The sequence below is a fragment of the Tupaia chinensis genome, unplaced genomic scaffold (assembly GCF_000334495.1).
Source record: "Tupaia chinensis unplaced genomic scaffold, TupChi_1.0 Scaffold000270_2, whole genome shotgun sequence".
Lineage (NCBI taxonomy): Eukaryota > Metazoa > Chordata > Mammalia > Scandentia > Tupaiidae > Tupaia > Tupaia belangeri.
Genome location: NW_006159751.1, coordinates 72,381 through 89,985, shown reverse-complemented (window position 1 = coordinate 89,985; position 17,605 = coordinate 72,381). Strand labels below are relative to the sequence as shown.

Genomic DNA, 17,605 nt, shown 5'->3' with positions numbered 1-17,605 from the left:
ATTATAATATTGAGATATTATAATAACTATCATGAAAGTAAATCATAATAAAGTCTTATTTGCAGTACCAACAAAGTGCTAAAATGTTTGTTTCCCTCACTAAACTATGAGAAGACATTATGTCGTCTATGTCTTGTTTCCAAGCCCAGGATCAGGCTCATATCTGTGCACGATAAATGTTTATGGAACCAGTAAAGGAATTACTTGAGGAAACACAGCGTGTTCTCTCTAGGGGCCATCCCGAGTCAATGAAAGACACTTCCCCAGTTCTAACTAGATCCTCTCTTTCAGCTCCGGAGCTCATTTTCTCCAGGAAACTTCATATGTAGTTACAAAGGTGAAGCTTTCCTTTTTCCTCCTCTTGTTCAGCTTCTTAATGGTCTTTGTTCTGCCAGGGATAATTGTCATGGGAACTGTGGAGACTGAGGCAGCCACCACGACCAACTCCAAGGCCATCCCTTGGAGATTTGAGAGTGACCATTTTTATAATATATGAAATTAGATTACCTGAAGATAAAGGCATTTGGGGATGGAGTTCCTGGTTACAGGGGACAGAAAAGCATTCACGCAAGCCAAAATAAAGAAGGTAGCTATTGTATGGTTATAGGGCAGCTCGTGGAAATGAAGTACAACCTGGTGTCTTGGAAACTGGATGTGGGAAATCTGAATTATTGGGGTTTGAGGTAGACGCTCTCTCTCTCTCTTTTAAAATTGGAGGCATTTATTTGTTTTCCCATATCACCAATCAGGATTATTATGAGTGAACTGTCATGAGTATGAGTGGCCAAGTCTTATATCTCCTTAAGAAAACAGCACCATTAGTGACTATAGCATATTCAGGAAAACTTCCATCTTTGATCATAGCATTAAGAGCTTTGGTTTTATAACCACATAACACGTCTTTGAAATAACCTATAGACCCTTTTGTTGACTCTCTCTCTCTGGACCCTCCAAAGGTCTCATCTGTTTATGTATGTGAGTCATTTGACTTTCTGAAGCTTACTCAGGAAACTTCTCTGCCCCCGACACCTTCCGTCTCTTCTCAGTCTTGGCTTATAGGTGAAGTTCCCAGCTCTCAGTAACCTTCAAACTCTAATTGAATGCCGGCTCTGTAGCGCATTCTTAAATTTCTCAAGAGAGGGAAGCTGATTGATTGCTGACCAGCCAATAGGTTGTTTGACCCTGAGATAGGATCTGATTCTGGTCGAATCAGCTGTGTCTAGGGGATCAATGGGAAAAAGATGGCAACTGAGTCTGTCCCTTCAGCAGGTCTTATGGGCCAAGACAAATCCTAGAAATAGAGTGAGCTAGGTGCCGCTGAACAAAATTACTACATTAAATCAACTTTAGGGGAAAGTTGTTGCAGGAAGAGAGAATCTGTCATGTGCAGTTGAAAATGTAGAGAAATATAGTGTAATTATAGGTGATTGTGTAGTGTAAGCTTTAGGCCGTTCTTACCCTTTCATGAGAGAGCTGCATCTCCTCCTCCTTTGCTGCCTCCCAGAGTCACTACAGAGCTGGCAGCAAGAAGGAAGTTTCCTGAAACTTGGGATGGGGACAGTCTCCTTTCCAATCCCACATTCTAGCCCCCTTCTGCCATATGCTACACTAGATACAGCCCCGCATGATTATCTGCTTCCTGGGACAACGAGGCCTAAGTGCTTCCAGCAGCAACTAGCCCACTTTTTGTTGGAATGATTTTTCTAAAGAAGGAGAAAGTTGTCCATTGGCGCTGCACTCGTAGGTTCAGCCTCTGTGACCAGAGGCTGCACGGTGCAGGTATATTGGATAGGAGTGAACCGGTCCAGACAGATATGAGCTCAAATGCTTCCCCTTTTTATCTATTTTTCCTTTTAAAAAAAATGTTTATGTATTTCTTCCATGAGGAAAAGAGAGAGAGAGAGAAAGGAGAGAAAGAGAGTACCCTAACAGGGTCCTGACACTGCAATCCACCCTTAGCCTTCAGCCAGTCCTGGATCATAGGCAAGCACAAGGGGGTCTCAGAGGGTCTCAGGACTTGAACAAGGAGCCTTCTCATGTGCAATCGCCTCACAGAGAGCTGCGTTTTACTATTATGGCACTATCTGGCCTCACTTTTTGCCCTATTATTTTGTTCTTTTCTTTCCTCCTCCTCCTCCTCCTCCTTCTCCTCCTTCTGTTCGCCATGGGGCATGTGCACTCACCTGAGAGAGACAGGGGTAGGGAGAATGAGAATTTCTTTTCCATTCTCCCCTTGGGATTTTGAGCATGCACACACACTCTCTTGGCATGATTTTCAAGCCACTGGGTCCAGGACTCAAACCACATGGTTGGTTATATGGGATCTGGCCACCTTAACATCCATGCCACCAGCTGGTTCCCACTTTTTGCTCTTTAAGAGAAGTTTCCTAACTCAGTTTTCCTAATGAACTGCCATTCTGGATTCAAAACTGCCCTCAAGAGTCCAGAGACCCGGGCTCCAGCTTTGCTCTACTGCTCCCTAGCCACGCGACCATGGGCACATCTTTTCCTCACCCTAGGCCTCAGCTCTGTCACCTATAGAAGGAGGGAATTTGGAGTAGATGATCTCTAAGGTTCTTTTCTTCTTGACCATTCCTCACCCGACCACACTGTCAGCACTCAGTGTCTTCACCACAGCAGAAATAGGCCCTGAACTCACACCATCCCATCTCTAAAGGTTTAACTTCTCTTTTCTCTTGGCCCAATTTCTCCAAGAGCTGGGTGGCCTCTGGCCCTTGTCAGTCCACACAAGGGAATGAATGCCCTGGTTTCTGGTGACTCATTCCTTGTTCATTTTTCATGCCCATTTTTGCGTATCTCCAGGACTTAGTTCTCAGGACCCCTCCACTTGCCCCCAAGCCCTCCTATAAAGATCCTTCAGGACAGTTGCATTCTGTATCCCAGTGTCTAAATCTATGGAAGGACTGCCCTTCTACATCAATAGATTCCTCCATTGTTCCAGAATGTGTAACTGAATTGAGGCCACTGCAGAGCCAGTCTGTAGGGAGATGAAAGATGCGTTGTGGTCCAGAGGCTAGCCCAGGCATCCTGTGGTCAGCCCTCAGGGCCTAATCAGTGCTGCCCTCTGATGCCCTGTGGTTGGGTCAGAGGAGCCAGGCCTGCTCTGCAGGCAACCCCCTCCTGCCTTGCAATCTCGTTTCCTCCTTTCCTCCATCACATAGTCTTCCCCTCATCTCCCTCGCACTGAGTGCCCTCCCAGCCATTCCTGCCTTGAAGATCGTTTGTACAGCCTCCTGGTTTGTCCTCACACCCTCCAAAGAACAACTTAAAACTCCCTAATGAAGCCCAGCAGCCAGAGGGTGGGGACAACTTGCAGGACGCACGGCAAATATGTGGTCCAGGGTCATCGGGCTGGTGGGCTGCCTCTATGTCCACCCTGAGATAATCAGTGTATCCTCATCCCATACCTTAGCTTAGATTCAACCTTCCAGGCAGAAGCAGCTCGTCCTCATAACAGTTCCCTCTCTTAACTTCACAGTTCTTGTACCTCACTAACAGCTTGTTCCCTAGGGGATCTGCTGGCCATAACCTGGCTGTGGAGAAGGATCTCTTTTCACTCTGTTTATTTCCAAAGGAATGAGGCTAATGCAACAGGCAGCACTTCAAGAGAAAGGCACTAGAGAGGAAAGACTGAGGGCAGCCTGATTTCAAAAAGGAGTGAGGACAGAGGTAGACCAGGTGCTGGCATGTGCCTGGAGCAGAGTTGTTTGGATCGCAGTGCTTTTCCAGGTGAGAAAGATGGAGCATAAATAGCTCTGTCCTCTAGATACTGCCAAGCCACCTGGAAAGCCCCATTCATTTATCCATTCATTCATACATGAGATAAAGATTTACCGAGAGCCCACCCCACAGAGTTCTATGTGGGCAATGTAGAAATAAACAAATCCTGTCTCCTGTTTTGCAGGACCATCACTTGAGGGAACAAAACACAGAGATAGATTTTTTCCCCCTTTATTTATAGAGTGTGTGTGTGCATGCATGAGAGAGAGGGAGAGAGGGAGAGAGAAGGAGAGAGAGAGAGAGAATGAAGGACCCTCCACAGTGGGAATTCGTGCTGAAATTCCTCTAGTCCAGTCCTCCATCTCGTGAGATCCCAGGCACTGCCTGCACACACCCTCTGTGATTCAGGACAACCAGTGATCCTCAGGGCCTAATCAGTGCTGCCCTCTGATGCCCTGTGGTTGGGTCAGAGGAGCCAGGCCTGCTCTGCAGGCAACCCCCTCCTGCCTTGCAATCTCGTTTCCTCCTTTCCTCCATCACATAGTCTTCCCCTCATCTCCCTCGCACTGAGTGCCCTCCCAGCCATTCCTGCCTTGAAGATCGTTTGTACAGCCTCCTGGTTTGTCCTCACACCCTCTAAAGAACAACTTAAAACTCCCTAATGAAGCCCAGCAGCCAGAGGGTGGGGACAACTTGCAGGACGCACGGCAAATATGTGGTCCAGGGTCATCGGGCTGGTGGGCTGCCTCTATGTCCACCCTGAGATAATCAGTGTATCCTCATCCCATACCTTAGCTTAGATTCAACCTTCCAGGCAGAAGCAGCTCGTCCTCATAACAGTTCCCTCTCTTAACTTCACAGTTCTTGTACCTCACTAACAGCTTGTTCCCTAGGGGATCTGTTGGCCATAACCTGGCTGTGGAGAAGGATCTCTTTTCACTCTGTTTATTTCCAAAGGAATGAGGCTAATGCAACAGGCAGCACTTCAAGAGAAAGGCACTAGAGAGGAAAGACTGAGGGCAGCCTGATTTCAAAAAGGAGTGAGGACAGAGGTAGACCAGGTGCTGGCATGTGCCTGGAGCAGAGTTGTTTGGATCGCAGTGCTTTTCCAGGTGAGAAAGATGGAGCATAAATAGCTCTGTCCTCTAGATACTGCCAAGCCACCTGGAAAGCCCCATTCATTTATCCATTCATTCATACATGAGATAAAGATTTACCGAGAGCCCACCCCACAGAGTTCTATGTGGGCAATGTAGAAATAAACAAATCCTGTCTCCTGTTTTGCAGGACCATCACTTGAGGGAACAAAACACAGAGATAGATTTTTTCCCCCTTTATTTATAGAGTGTGTGTGTGCATGCATGAGAGAGAGGGAGAGAGGGAGAGAGAAGGAGAGAGAGAGAGAGAATGAAGGACCCTCCACAGTGGGAATTCGTGCTGAAATTCCTCTAGTCCAGTCCTCCATCTCGTGAGATCCCAGGCACTGCCTGCACACACCCTCTGTGATTCAGGACAACCAGTGATTCAGACTGTGGTTGCATGTGGCTTCCAGCTCTGCAGTTCCACATACTTCTGCCTGTACCACCGCTAAAAAAATAGGTAATTAAAGTACCACATAGCACATCTTTAGACGGGAGAGAGGGCGGGGTGGGGAAACTGACAAATGGTAAGGATGTGGAACAACTGGGTCTTTCCTACTTTGCTGGAAGAAATGCAAAATAATATAACCACTTTGGAAAACAGTTTGGCAGCTTCCTGAAAGCTAAAGATATATTTACCTTACAATTCAGGAATCCCATTTTTAGATGTTTTTCCTGAAGAAATGAAAACACACGTCCACATAAACATTTCTATACAAATTCTTATAGCAGCTTTATTCCTAATTGCCTCAAACTAGAAACAACTCAAGTGTCCTTCAACTGGCGAACTGACCAGCCAACTGTGGTACATTCATACTTTGGATACTACCTAGCCTGCTATATGCAACGGTGTGGACCAAACTCCAAAGGATTACAATGAGGGAAAGAAGCCACACCCCAGATTTCAGTTATATGACACTCTGGAAAAGGCAAAACCAGATGGGAAAAATAAAACCAACCCAGACTGGTGGTTGCACGAGGCTGAGAGAAATGGTTGACTTCAAAGGTGTGTGAACCTCTTGGGGTGATGGCACTCTTCTGTAACTTGATTGTGGTGGTGGATACACATCATATGTGTTTGTCACAAATCCTAGAACTGTGTATTAAAAAGGCTGCATGTGGGCCAGCTATCGCATGGTTGTTGAGGTGCCTGGATCCCACATGGTCAACGGCATGGCTCAAGTTGTGGACCCAGTGACTTGAGAAATATGCTGGGAGTATGCACGTGTGTGCCCAAAATCCTGAGAGGGGAATGGAAGAAAAAGGATTGGGGGGGTGGTTTCTCGGTTTCCCTCTTTCTCTCTCTCTGTAGCAATTATTTTCTTTAAAAAGGCTATATTTTACCCTGTGTAAATTAACCTGAGTGGGAAAAACACCATGTGTTTGAGATACTACGCTATAGGAAGGCGTGGGAGTGGGGAGATTTGCTTCCTAGGAAGGTGGCCTTTTCCTAGGAATAAGGTATAGAAGAAGTGAGCAAAGAGGATTAAAAATAGCTGTTGAATTTAGAGGACCAAATCCTACTAAAAGTAGCAGAATGAGATGGTGGCTAATCCTAACAGAGACGGAAATGAAGTTTCCCTGGTCAGGAAAGGAGGCAGGAGCCAGATTCAGAAGTTTTTCAGTGTGTGTGTGTCAGAGGTGGGGGCCTGAGGGCCTGCGGTATCTGGAATGTGCAGATTCTAGAAGGACGTGGAGGCGCCAGGGGCCTAGGGCGGGCCTTCTATTGGCAGAATCGGTGAGTGTGCAAGCACAGCACTGAGCCAGAAATGTACTGACATGCCTTGGAGCTTACCAGTTTGCTTCAAAGGAAACCCCTAGACAGCAACTGCAGTATAAATAGCAAATGAGCAAACCCAGGGTTCTTCTGCATCAGCATGGAGCGAAGAGACTGGCCTGGCCGCCTGCGGGCCTGCTGTGCAGTCCAGCAGCAGTCGTCCTGAGTCCCAGCCACTCCTAGTTTCCTCATCGGCTCCCAGAGAGTGAAATGCGCGCTACAGGAGTGCCTGAGCCAACCACAGCCACAGGTGATGAATCGCAGCTCTTTCCCCAAGGGTTCTGCCCTCAGAGGCACATGGACTGCTTGCTAAATGGAAGCTGCGAGACCTCTGGGGCTGCCATAGTTTGTTTTGCTGTGGGCTCTTGGCAGATGCTGCTTGCTCAGTAGCAAGCTGAGGTGAGAAAGTGGGGATGCCCCAGGAGAACTACCCAAGAGGGGGCAAGGGGTCAGCAGAAGGAGCAAACACCCCCATGATAAAGGCCCGTCTAGGCCCGGGTCCTCAGGGGCCCAGGGAAGACTGGACTTCAGGCATCTCCTGGTATGGAAGTCTCTTGGGGGCGCCAATGCCAAGGACTTAAGTGGGAAGATCACCGAGCCTGACTGTTAGTGAGGGGAGCAATCAGGGCAGGAAGGGTAGCAACGGCTCTGATGGTCATATAGCTCTGAGCAGGGACTGGAGCTAACTACCTGAGTACAAGTTGTTTAATCTTTTCTGTTTGCAAAATGAGGCTAGTATTAGCACCTACTTCTAGGGTTGCCAAATGAGTAGACTAAGTGAGTAACCCAGTAAGGTGCTTAGGGTAAGCCTGGCTGTTCTGAAAGACTCAATGAAGGTGACCAACAACGAAAAATTATATTTCCGGAGGGTCTCCAAGGAGTTTCAAGAACCTTCCAGAAATTCTTGCTGCTTCTGGTGAGGACAGTTACATCTGTTCAGTACTTTAGCCCCTTCCCTCCTCATGCAGCCCTGCAAGGAGTAGTTTTAGCCCTGCAATGGTGACGATGACCATTTCAAAGGCCGTTCATTCCATTCAGCCGAGACCCTCTCCCATGCTGCCGTGTTGGGATCCGGATGCCACGAAGTCCGCATCTGCATCCCTGACTGACCACTTAACTTGCTGTCTTCCGCATCATTTCTCTCCCTATCCCACAGAATTATCAGGGGGATCATGTGAACTGTATCTAAACGTAAGAGCGGCTGTGACTAGGAGGTACAAAACAGTACTTCTTCCTGTCTCATGACAGAATAAACCCAGTCACAAGGGTTTCTTCCTTCTGTCCCTAGTTAATACCCCTGCCCCGCAGGCCAAGTCTCTTCATGTTTTCCGGAGGAGAGGGTCAATGTTGGGCAGGGCCTAACCAATCCTACGCACTGCAGCGGCCTCCCTCCAGGCTCTGAAATCCTCTTTGGGGTTCCAAAACAGGCTCCCTGGTACTAAAATAGAAGATGATGACCACCTGTGCTCCCTCTCCCAACCAGAGAGGGTTAACATCAGTACGGTTGCAACCCAAGAGAGCAAGCACCCAGGAGAAAGTGTGGGTGACCATGCCTAGTGTTGCCTGGGGGGAGTGGCCTGGATGATCTCTTGGGACGCCCTATTTGAAAGCTCCTTTGGGCTGTGGCTCCAGCCCTCTTCGAGCAACCTATGGCCAGGCTACTAGAACCTTCTCAGTGAGGAATTTTTTATTGTTTGCTGGAGACCCAAGAAGATACACAATTCTGTTAATGCTTTGGCCACTTGCAAATCTGTTCTCCAAGGCTCCTAGGAAGAACCTAAACACTATGAAGGAGAGAGATTCTGGGGATTCTCAATGTACATGTAAAAGAAGTTACTAGAATAGCATCAATAAATTATATTTTGGGGGCTGGCAGGTGGTGCAGTAGTTAAGGTGATGGACTCCCATATGATTCATTGCTGTTCAAGCCCTGGACCTGGCGGCTTAAAACTCACATTGGTGTATATAATACATGCCCAAAATCCTGAGAGGAGAATGGAGGAGAAGGGATTGTGGTGTGGTCATCCCCTCTTGGGGGATGATTTCTCACTTTCTCTCTCTCTCTGTCTCTGTCACTCCAACAATACACCCTATAGCAAAAATTTCTCAAAAATAAATAAATAGATAATGTTTTGATATTGCAATTGTTTTGTGTTTTTTTTTCTTATTTTTTTTTCTTGTATATACAGTCCCTTTGGAATTCTAGTCTGCCTCAGTTGTACAAAAGGCAAAATGGGAAAGCGGCTTTTTTCTTTCTTGTTTTTTTTTTTTAAGTTTATTTATTTTTTCCTTCTATGAGACAGAGAGAAAAAGTGAGACAGACACTCCCCACAGGGTCTTCCCCTACATTCTCAGCAGGTTCAGATGACAGGCACAGGAACACATTCAGCATGCTCAGGGAGGTTCCAGGACATGAACCCAGGACCATGTCTATATGGGCCCAGTTGTTACTACTTTGCCCCACCTGCCACAAGACTTTTTTTGTTGTTGTTGCTCCATTTCCTTAGAGAAAATAGGGGAATTTTGTACTCACAGTAGAGGCAAAAAGATGCTCATGAAGGGCCCCTTCTCAAATGAACATCCCAATTTCAGGTCTTCTCCTCGCTCCAAACTTAGAAGAGTTTTCTTTTTTTTTTTTTTTTTTCCCTCAATTGTCAGAGAGTGTGTGTGCTCTCAAGAAAGAGACGGATAAACAGAAAGAGAAAGAGAAAGGGAGAAAAACACCTCCATGGGGACGTGGTCGCAATATAATCCCTGTCCTCCATTTCTCTATCCTGTCATGATTCGGGCGCATGTGCGCACACACCCACCCAGCATGTGTTTCAAGACAGTGAGGGCAGAATTCAAACTGCAGTTGGCCATGTGTTATTCGGCTCCCTTAACCACTAGGCTATGGGGCCAACCCAGAAGAGTTTGGCTGTTGTAGAGAGGGAGACTTTTGCCTTACAGGCCTGAATTTGTCTCCCAAGTAGTTTTCCACACTGGAAGAGCTACTTCTTACCCTGTGTACAAGATTTGCTTTTGGAATCTCTCAGTCACCCACATAAAATGTTTCCCTCTAACCTGGGCTCCTTTATGTAAGGGCCACTCTAACCCCAGAAACAACTACAGGTCAGATTATGGTCCTATTTGGAGTGGCCCACATATTTCTGGGCGTCTGTCTGTCTGTGTTGCCCAGACGCGCTCTTACATACTCTTGGTAATCCTTCCTGGATGAAGGATGCCTAAGTAAATAACAGTCATTCTATCTCCAGCAGCAATCTTAGACGGCCAAGGAAATGTCAACCTTGGAAAATAAACAGCCCTAATATTAGCCTAGACGTGTGGACATGTTTCTCCAGCAGGTGTGGAAAAAAAAAAACTTAAATTCTCATGTATTTTTAAAGTGTGCATCATGCACCAGAAACTCCTAGGATGTCACTTAATGTATTCTGGCCCAGAACAGCTGTTATTACCGTAACTTACCCAAGGGATCAGCCAACTTCCAGCCATCAGCATCCAGCCCTCAGTTCCAGTGACTGTCCCCAGATCAAGCTGAGCAGTCCCACTCTTCCTGACCCCACACGTCCCCGTGGCCACCAAACAGGCAGCAATTCTAGGGTCACAGTACATGGCCACTCTCCCCGCCATAGGTAAATGTACAAGTGACAGGTGCAAGCAGGTCAAAAGCAGCCCCCAGATGTCCCACTGTCACCCTGAAGAAGACCCGTGGACATACACTCTGCTGTTCACAGGGCTCTGTTCTAGGGGAGCTACACGGCATCTCCAAGTCTGACGCTCACAGGGTTTACAGTCGGATTGAAGAGATGAGACATCCTTATCGGGACAAATGCTTATTATGCCCGATGGTGCAGATCAGCACTAGAGAAGGGCACTCTGAGGAGGAGCTCAGAGAGGACTAGGTCAGGGCTGATGATGCGCAGGAAGGAAATGGGATCTGAGAGGGATCGTGTCACAAATCTAGCTCTTAAAAAGTAGGAAAGAGCAGTCACTGGTGTGATAGTTAAGCCAGCTGGCTAACTTTGCAGTTCAAGTCCCAGACCTGGCAGCTTGAAAAACACTGGGCATGTGTGCAAACATGCACCAGATCCTGAGAGGAGAACCGAGGAGAAAGGATTATAGTGTGGCCATCCCCCCAGGGAACAATTTCTCACTTTCCTTTTCTTTATGTCTCTCTCTGGCAAGTGCATGCACGTTATAGCAAAACGAAAAAATAAATTAATTAAAAGAAGAAAAAGTAGGGAAGAAGAAAGACTCGAAGAAGAATCAGTAAAGGCAATTTGTCAAGGTTGACAGAGACCAGGTGAGGCAGAAGCACAGCTCAATTGCAAAGTTAGAGCTTATCCTACGACCTCCGGGAGCCAAAGTGGGAGAAGAAAACAAGCCTCCAAATGGTGAGATAGGGCTGGCCCCATAGTGTAGTGGTTGGGTGCTGCTCCGAGGAAGTCGGACCCCACATGGCCAAGTAGGGTTTGAGTCTCAGCTCTGGTGACTTAAGGGACGTGTCAGGTGTGTGCATGTGCCCAGGATCCTGACGGGATGGAGAATTGGAGGAAGAAAGGATTGTCATTATGACTAGGCCCCACTAGGGGTGCTTTCTCTCTCTCTTTTCCTTTCTCCCTGCTGCATGCACATACAAGTGCCCTCTGATATAAAAACAAAACAAAACAAAACAAAAAAGAGTACAACGCAAGACGCAGGAAGCCATTATTGGCATGAACTTTAAATTCACAAAAGCAACACCTCCCGTACACAGACATAGGCACTGGAGCAGTGTGGGGTGGCGGAAGTCAGGAAAGGGGTGGCACATGAAGAAGGTTTTGGATGTATCAAAAGGCAAAGTGCTCTATGCTAAGAAGCCAGCAACCTAAGACAAGATGTATTATTTTTTTTACAAAAACAGAAAGATTTTCTATACCTTTTTTATTTTATAATTATTTATTATTTAATTATTATATTTTTATTATTTTAATAAAATGAAGTCAAAACTTGTGGTGACCCCTCACTTAAATGATTTTAAAACAAGGTAGAAAAATTTGTTTCCAATTCTTTTTTTAAGTGTCCAGGCATGAGAGAGTTAGAAGTATTACTGCAAATAGTGCTTTGGATAAAATTATTTACTGATAGAAACATCTATACATTGGGATCAGCCAGTAGCATAGTAGTTAAAGTGGCTGGATCCCACATTGCAGACTGTGCGGTTCTAGTCCCTGACCCAGCAGTTTGAAAAAGCATTCCAGAAACATGTGTGCATGCGCTGAAAAACCCAAAAGGAGGGAGAAGAGGAGGAAAAGGATTAGGGTGTGATTGTGCCCTATGGGGGTGCTTTCTTATTTTCTCCCTTTCCCCTTCACTCTCAGTGAGTGCACATGCCCTCTGGCAAATTTAAATAAATAAATTTTAAAATAACAACATCGGGGACATGTAGTGTCTTGTACACGTCTAGCTTTATATCTTTGCTATCCAGTGAATCAACATCAAGTGCACTTTTATTTTTGTAACCATATCAAACCCCTCTTTTTATTCAGTCAATAATTTTCCCAGAAAGCATTTTTATTTTTAAAAAGTCATTTACTCTTCTCCCTCACTTTTCCTTTAGTGGCTTAGAATTAGCTCTTTCTTATTTATTTCCAGTATTTTAGCAAAATCTAGCAAGTTCCATGAACTGAGATGCTAAAAATCTCTACATGTAAAATAAAATACATGGCAAATTTCCAGTAAGGCATACTGTTTCCTAATACTCATTTCTTAAATGTTTCAGCAATGTTTTCGACACATCTTTCAATATCACCTGCTGACAAAAAATTGAATTTTTTTATTGTCATGTTGTTTTTAATGTATTACTTCAGCCATTTTCATGGTAGAAAAAGCAAGTGTTTCCCTAAGGATGTGTGCATTTTTGTGTTTTGCAATTACTAAGAAGCACTAAAAGATTCTTGCATATGTTTATCATTACATTTAATGACATGTTAAACATTGGATTAAGCATTGTAATGACTTTAAGCATAAACGAAAAAATTGAGAAAGTTTATCTTCATGGTCCAGATGCTTAATTTTTAAATATCTTACTAATTGGGAAGCTTTCTGCTATCTTCAGCTAATATCTCAAGGCAAAAACTCTTAGGACAATAACCTTTATTAACAATAATAAATTTCAACCCTATTTCAGGGAATGATTTTGAAAACGTTAAATTTTTTGTCAACTTTTCAGATCCAATTAGAATGTTTTATAAAGTGGCTAATGAGTCTATAAAGAAGGAAGGAGATCATTTCAGACATTTTTCTTATTGTTTATTTTGTTTGCATTACTGACATTATCTCCAATTCAGATTTCTTTGCAAGAATCTTTTAATAGCATTGTTCATTTTGTGAAGGTTATGTAGACACATAGTAGGCACTCAAAAAGATGTTGACTGAATTAAGAAAAGTCTGAGGGCCAGCAGGTGGCATGGTGGTTAAGGAGCTGGATCCCCACATTGCTGGCCATGGTTCAAGTCCTAGACCTGGCTTGCTTTCTCATTTTCTCTCTCTCTCTCTCTCTCTCTCTCTCTCTCCCCCCATGTGCATGTGCCCTGTAACACATTAAATAATAATAATAAACTAAATAAATAATTCATTAAAAAATAAGAAAAGTCCAATACATTCATCACTTTCTCTTCACAAAGCTTATTATCTATCTTACAGAATTCCAAGGATCAAGATCCATAACATTTGAGGCAATCAGTGGGGAGCACTCTTATGGCCTTAATGGTTTGAGAGGGAGAGGGAGAAGTACCTAGTTCCTGGGTTTGGGAGGATCAGGTTCTTAATTCTTAGGGTTTTAGCCAAGAAGCATTTTCCTATATACCACATTCTCTTGGGAGAAATAAAAACGATCCATGGGATTTATTTTTCACTTTCCCCCAGAGTGATATATACGATGAACAGTCAAAGAAGAACCCAGCCTCATCCGAGATGCATGCCCAGGCCCGCCGGGAGTCCTGCTGGAAGAATGCAGTGCCGTTTCTTTTCCTGATAAATGGGGTGGTCTGATCTGAAGCCCGGCCAGCTGCTAACTTCCGTGAAAGTGAGCCAAAGGACAGACCTGGGACCAAAACTGCTGTTGGTTCGTGAGTTACCCAGAAAGGCACCCCTGGCAATCTTCAGCATCTATTAGGATTGCATTTGATCCTCTGTAGCAGAAACCCAACAACATTGCCCAAATGGAGCTTTTATTTTCTTCATACAGCAAGAAATCAAGAAGTAGGCGGTTCAGGATGCTGCCAGGAATGTCAGTGAGGACGGTAGATCCTTCTAGCTTCCTGCCTTGCCCTCCTAGCATGAGGTGTTCATTTTGGGGGTGTGAGATAGCTGCCTCACTCCCAGACAGCTCCTCCTCTGGGCAGGAAGAAAGGGAACGGTGAGACCAAAGGCGGACTTCTCTCAGGACTCTGCCTTTCCATTCAGGAACAGAAGCACCTCCCAGAGACTTACATTTTATTGACCAGCGCTATGAACATCTCCAAGTGAGTCTGAGGGGCCGGGGATTCCAACCAAGCACATTATCCCCCAAGTAAAATTGGTGTCCATTTATTGTGGGTTAAGGAGAGAAAGGATTTGGGAATATACTAAAAATGTCTGGGCCCATCGCATGAATGAGCCGCCATGTTTCGATTTCATATCGAATAGAGTGACCCTTGCTTTTTTACTGTCCACATCTCCAAAACCTCTTTATCATACCTTGGACAAAATGTTACTTCAAAACTCTGTCAAGACGCACCACCCTGGGAGAAAGTCATGGGTGGCTTGCCTGTGGGACCCAGTCACATCCCTGTGCTGGCCCATGATTCACTCCTGGAGTATTTCCCTAGGGCGGGCGGGAGTCCGGATTGGGCTCCAGGCTTTGGTTTACTTTGGAGACCTCTCTAGTCTATGAGGAGGAGAGACTCCTCCAAGTCCTTGACCTACCTTACAGATGCCCAAGGAGGACGCCTCTGATTCATCAATAACCGGAGCCATCTGTGAGAGGCTCACGGGCAGATCCACAGCGTCCACCATGTAGTCAGCGTGACTGCAGACAAGCAGCGGCCCAGCAGCCCCCAGGGCCCTGGATTTCAGCATGTGGGAGGCACTTCCAGACCAGAGGAGCGGGGCACTGGCAGAGAGGAGGCTCAGGCTCGAAAGCTGCCTTGTGTGAAGCTGTGATCCTCTCCAGTTCCCAGGCAGAGCTGTCGCTTGTGCACCAGGTCTCTCCCGAGGGTAACGTGGTCTGCAGATTACATGGAATTGATATTTTGTTCAAATGCTGTTTTAAGAATTTTCATGCTGCTTTCATGAAAGAGGACATTGGACAAGGTGAATAGTCTTCTGTGTGGATGATTTGAAGAAGGATGTATTTTCTTCCTTCTCAATTTATTTATTGGCAAACAAATATAGACAAACTGCAGAAAATTTAAAAAGTACATGGGGTCAGCAGTTGGCATAATGGCTATGTTGCTGCTGTACCATGTAGTCGACCATGGTTCAAGTCCCAAACCCGGTTGATTAAACTCACGCTGGGCACGTGTGCGTGCGTTCCCAAGATCCAGAGAGGAGAATGAAGGAGAAGGGATTGTGGCGTGGCCATCCTCCCTCGGGGTAGGGTGGGGGTGATTTCTCGCTTTCTGTCTCTCTGTCTCTCTCTGTCTTTCTGGCGAGTGCATGCGCCCTATAGCAAAAAAAAAAAAAAAAAAAAAAAAAAAACCATAAAAAATGTTAAGTCCAGGAAACAAAACAAAAACCCCTTCATGAATCTTAGGCTATAGAGATAGATGGGTAAATATATTGCTACAGGGCACAGGCACCTGTCGAAGAGGGACAGAGAAACAGAGAGAGATGGAGAGAAGAAAGCCCCTTCTCCCCCCCATGGAGAATGATCACACTGCAAGCCCTTTTCCCTTTGTCCCTCCTTTTGGGATTGTGGGCATGTACACACATGCACCTGGTGCATGCCTAGGTTTGGGACTTGAACCACATAGTTGGTCATGTGGGATCTGACTGCCTTAACCACCAGGCCATGTGGTCAGCCCTGAGACATAGATATATACTTAATATTCTCATATGGTACCTAGCAAAGTGTCTATGGCAGAAAGTGCTGGTTGTGCCCAATATCATTCTCCATTCTTCATTCCTGTCACAACCTCAATTTTATTTAGATACTAATGTGCCCAAGTAAAAGGCATTTCTCAGCCTCCCTAGCACATTAGCAGGTGCTAAAGGGTTGTAAGTGAAGGGCTTGCAGGAAGAGTCCTGAAGGGAAGGGGGAGGGAAGATGGGGCAGGCATGCATGTCCTTTCATCTCTTTTTCTTCCCATGTTTCCTGCCTGGAATGCAGATGTGATGGCTAACCTCTTGCAGCCAACTTGCTTCAGGATTACAGCTGTGTGCTAGACTGTGATGCAGAAAGCTGCAGGGAACTTGCATCCCTGTGACTTGGTAGATTTGCCACACTAGCTCTGGAATACGTGCCTCCGAACTTCTTTTATGAAAAGGAAAAAACCTGTAGTTTGTTTAAGTCAACATGGACAAGTCTCCATTAACAACTGAATGTAATTCTTAGCTTATCCAGTGTCTGACACAGGCTGATTGTCCCGTAAAAGCTAAGGACAGCATGTTTTTCTGAAAAAAGTTTCCAGCAATGAGAAGAATGGGCAAAAGAATGCTGACCCTGCTCCACCAGCAGCTCCCTGTGTGGCCAAGTCACGGACTCTTTGGGTCTTAGTTTATTTCCTGTGAGATGTGAAGGTCAGACAGAATGCTTCCTGAGGGCTTCTTTGGGCTCTTATCCCTCTACATATGGGCAGACAAACCTGGGTGCTCTTCTGGTTGCACCTCTCACTAGCTTTGTAACAGTAAGTGGGTCACTTAGCCTCTTGGACTCTCGGATTTTCCAGTTCAGCTGCCCAGCACATCAGCACATAGGAATGTTCGTTGCATGAATGAAGAAAGTGGGGATCATGCCACTTGTCTTGGCTGCCTACCCGGATGATATAAAGGATAAAATAAGATGATCCTAAATAGTGCCATCCAGAAGAGTGGGTTACTGTCATTCTAATGGCCTCAGGACTGGGGTGACCTGGCCTCCCTCAGCCTCTTGTAGAGCTGTGTTCTAGGTATTAGCCAGCACTAGCCTCTACTACAAAACAGCCCTGCCACACATCCCCACCCCACCCCCAAGCCCCAAAGCAACTTCCTCATTGCTTCTTGGATGACCAAATCCCTTCCACAAAGGAAGGGATGGGGGGAGAACTAAACCAGTTCCACGGCAAGTATGAGGGACAGATAGAATCAATCACTCCCCGAATGAAGTCCCAGAAACAGGGTCCTCCATCCACTGGCTGACCTCTTCTAAGGGTGCTAGGGACCTCTGCCATCATTTGCCTTCAGGAGAGGAAGCTGTGGCCATCCAGGAAGAGCCTTGATTCCCATTGGCCCAGAGCTCTACCTGTGCCGTTGTTTCCAGATGAAGTTCGGTTGTCCTGGCACTTAATCTCCATGGCAACCCTTGCTTTTGAGACACTGAATGGAAACTGCTGGCATTAGGAGGCCAGTAGCAGAATACTGATTTGCCCAGTGTCTGTAACAGCGACTGCATCTCAATACCTTTCCAGATACCCAAAGAGCTAAAAATATATCCAGTTCTGTCTAGGGCTCTCTAGTCATGCTAAGCATCTTAAAGTACATCTGTGCTGACTCTGGCCTGCTAATATTAGTATCTTTGGCAACTTTGGCTCGAGGACATGGAGTAGGGTGTTGAATGCAAAATCACAGAGCCCAGGTCTAAAGGGATGCATCAAACAGAAGAGGTGGAGAGGCAAGGACGATCTAGGAAGAAACCAAGGAGGTCCAGGGAGACAGCCAGTAGGAGGCATGTTGAATCCTGACTTCCTGTAGAGCTCTAGAGAACTGGCAGGGCTAACTCGGATCACCC

The 17,605-nt window shown here is 45.8% G+C and overlaps 1 non-coding gene across 1 annotated transcript; it reads right to left on the bottom strand.

Moving 5' to 3' along the window:
* Positions 1-789: 789 nt before the first annotated feature.
* On the bottom strand, positions 790-914 carry LOC114007988 (small nucleolar RNA SNORA25). The gene has a single exon (XR_003549556.1). It is a non-coding gene; the product is annotated as a small nucleolar RNA SNORA25 (small nucleolar RNA).
* Positions 915-17,605: the final 16,691 nt, after the last annotated feature.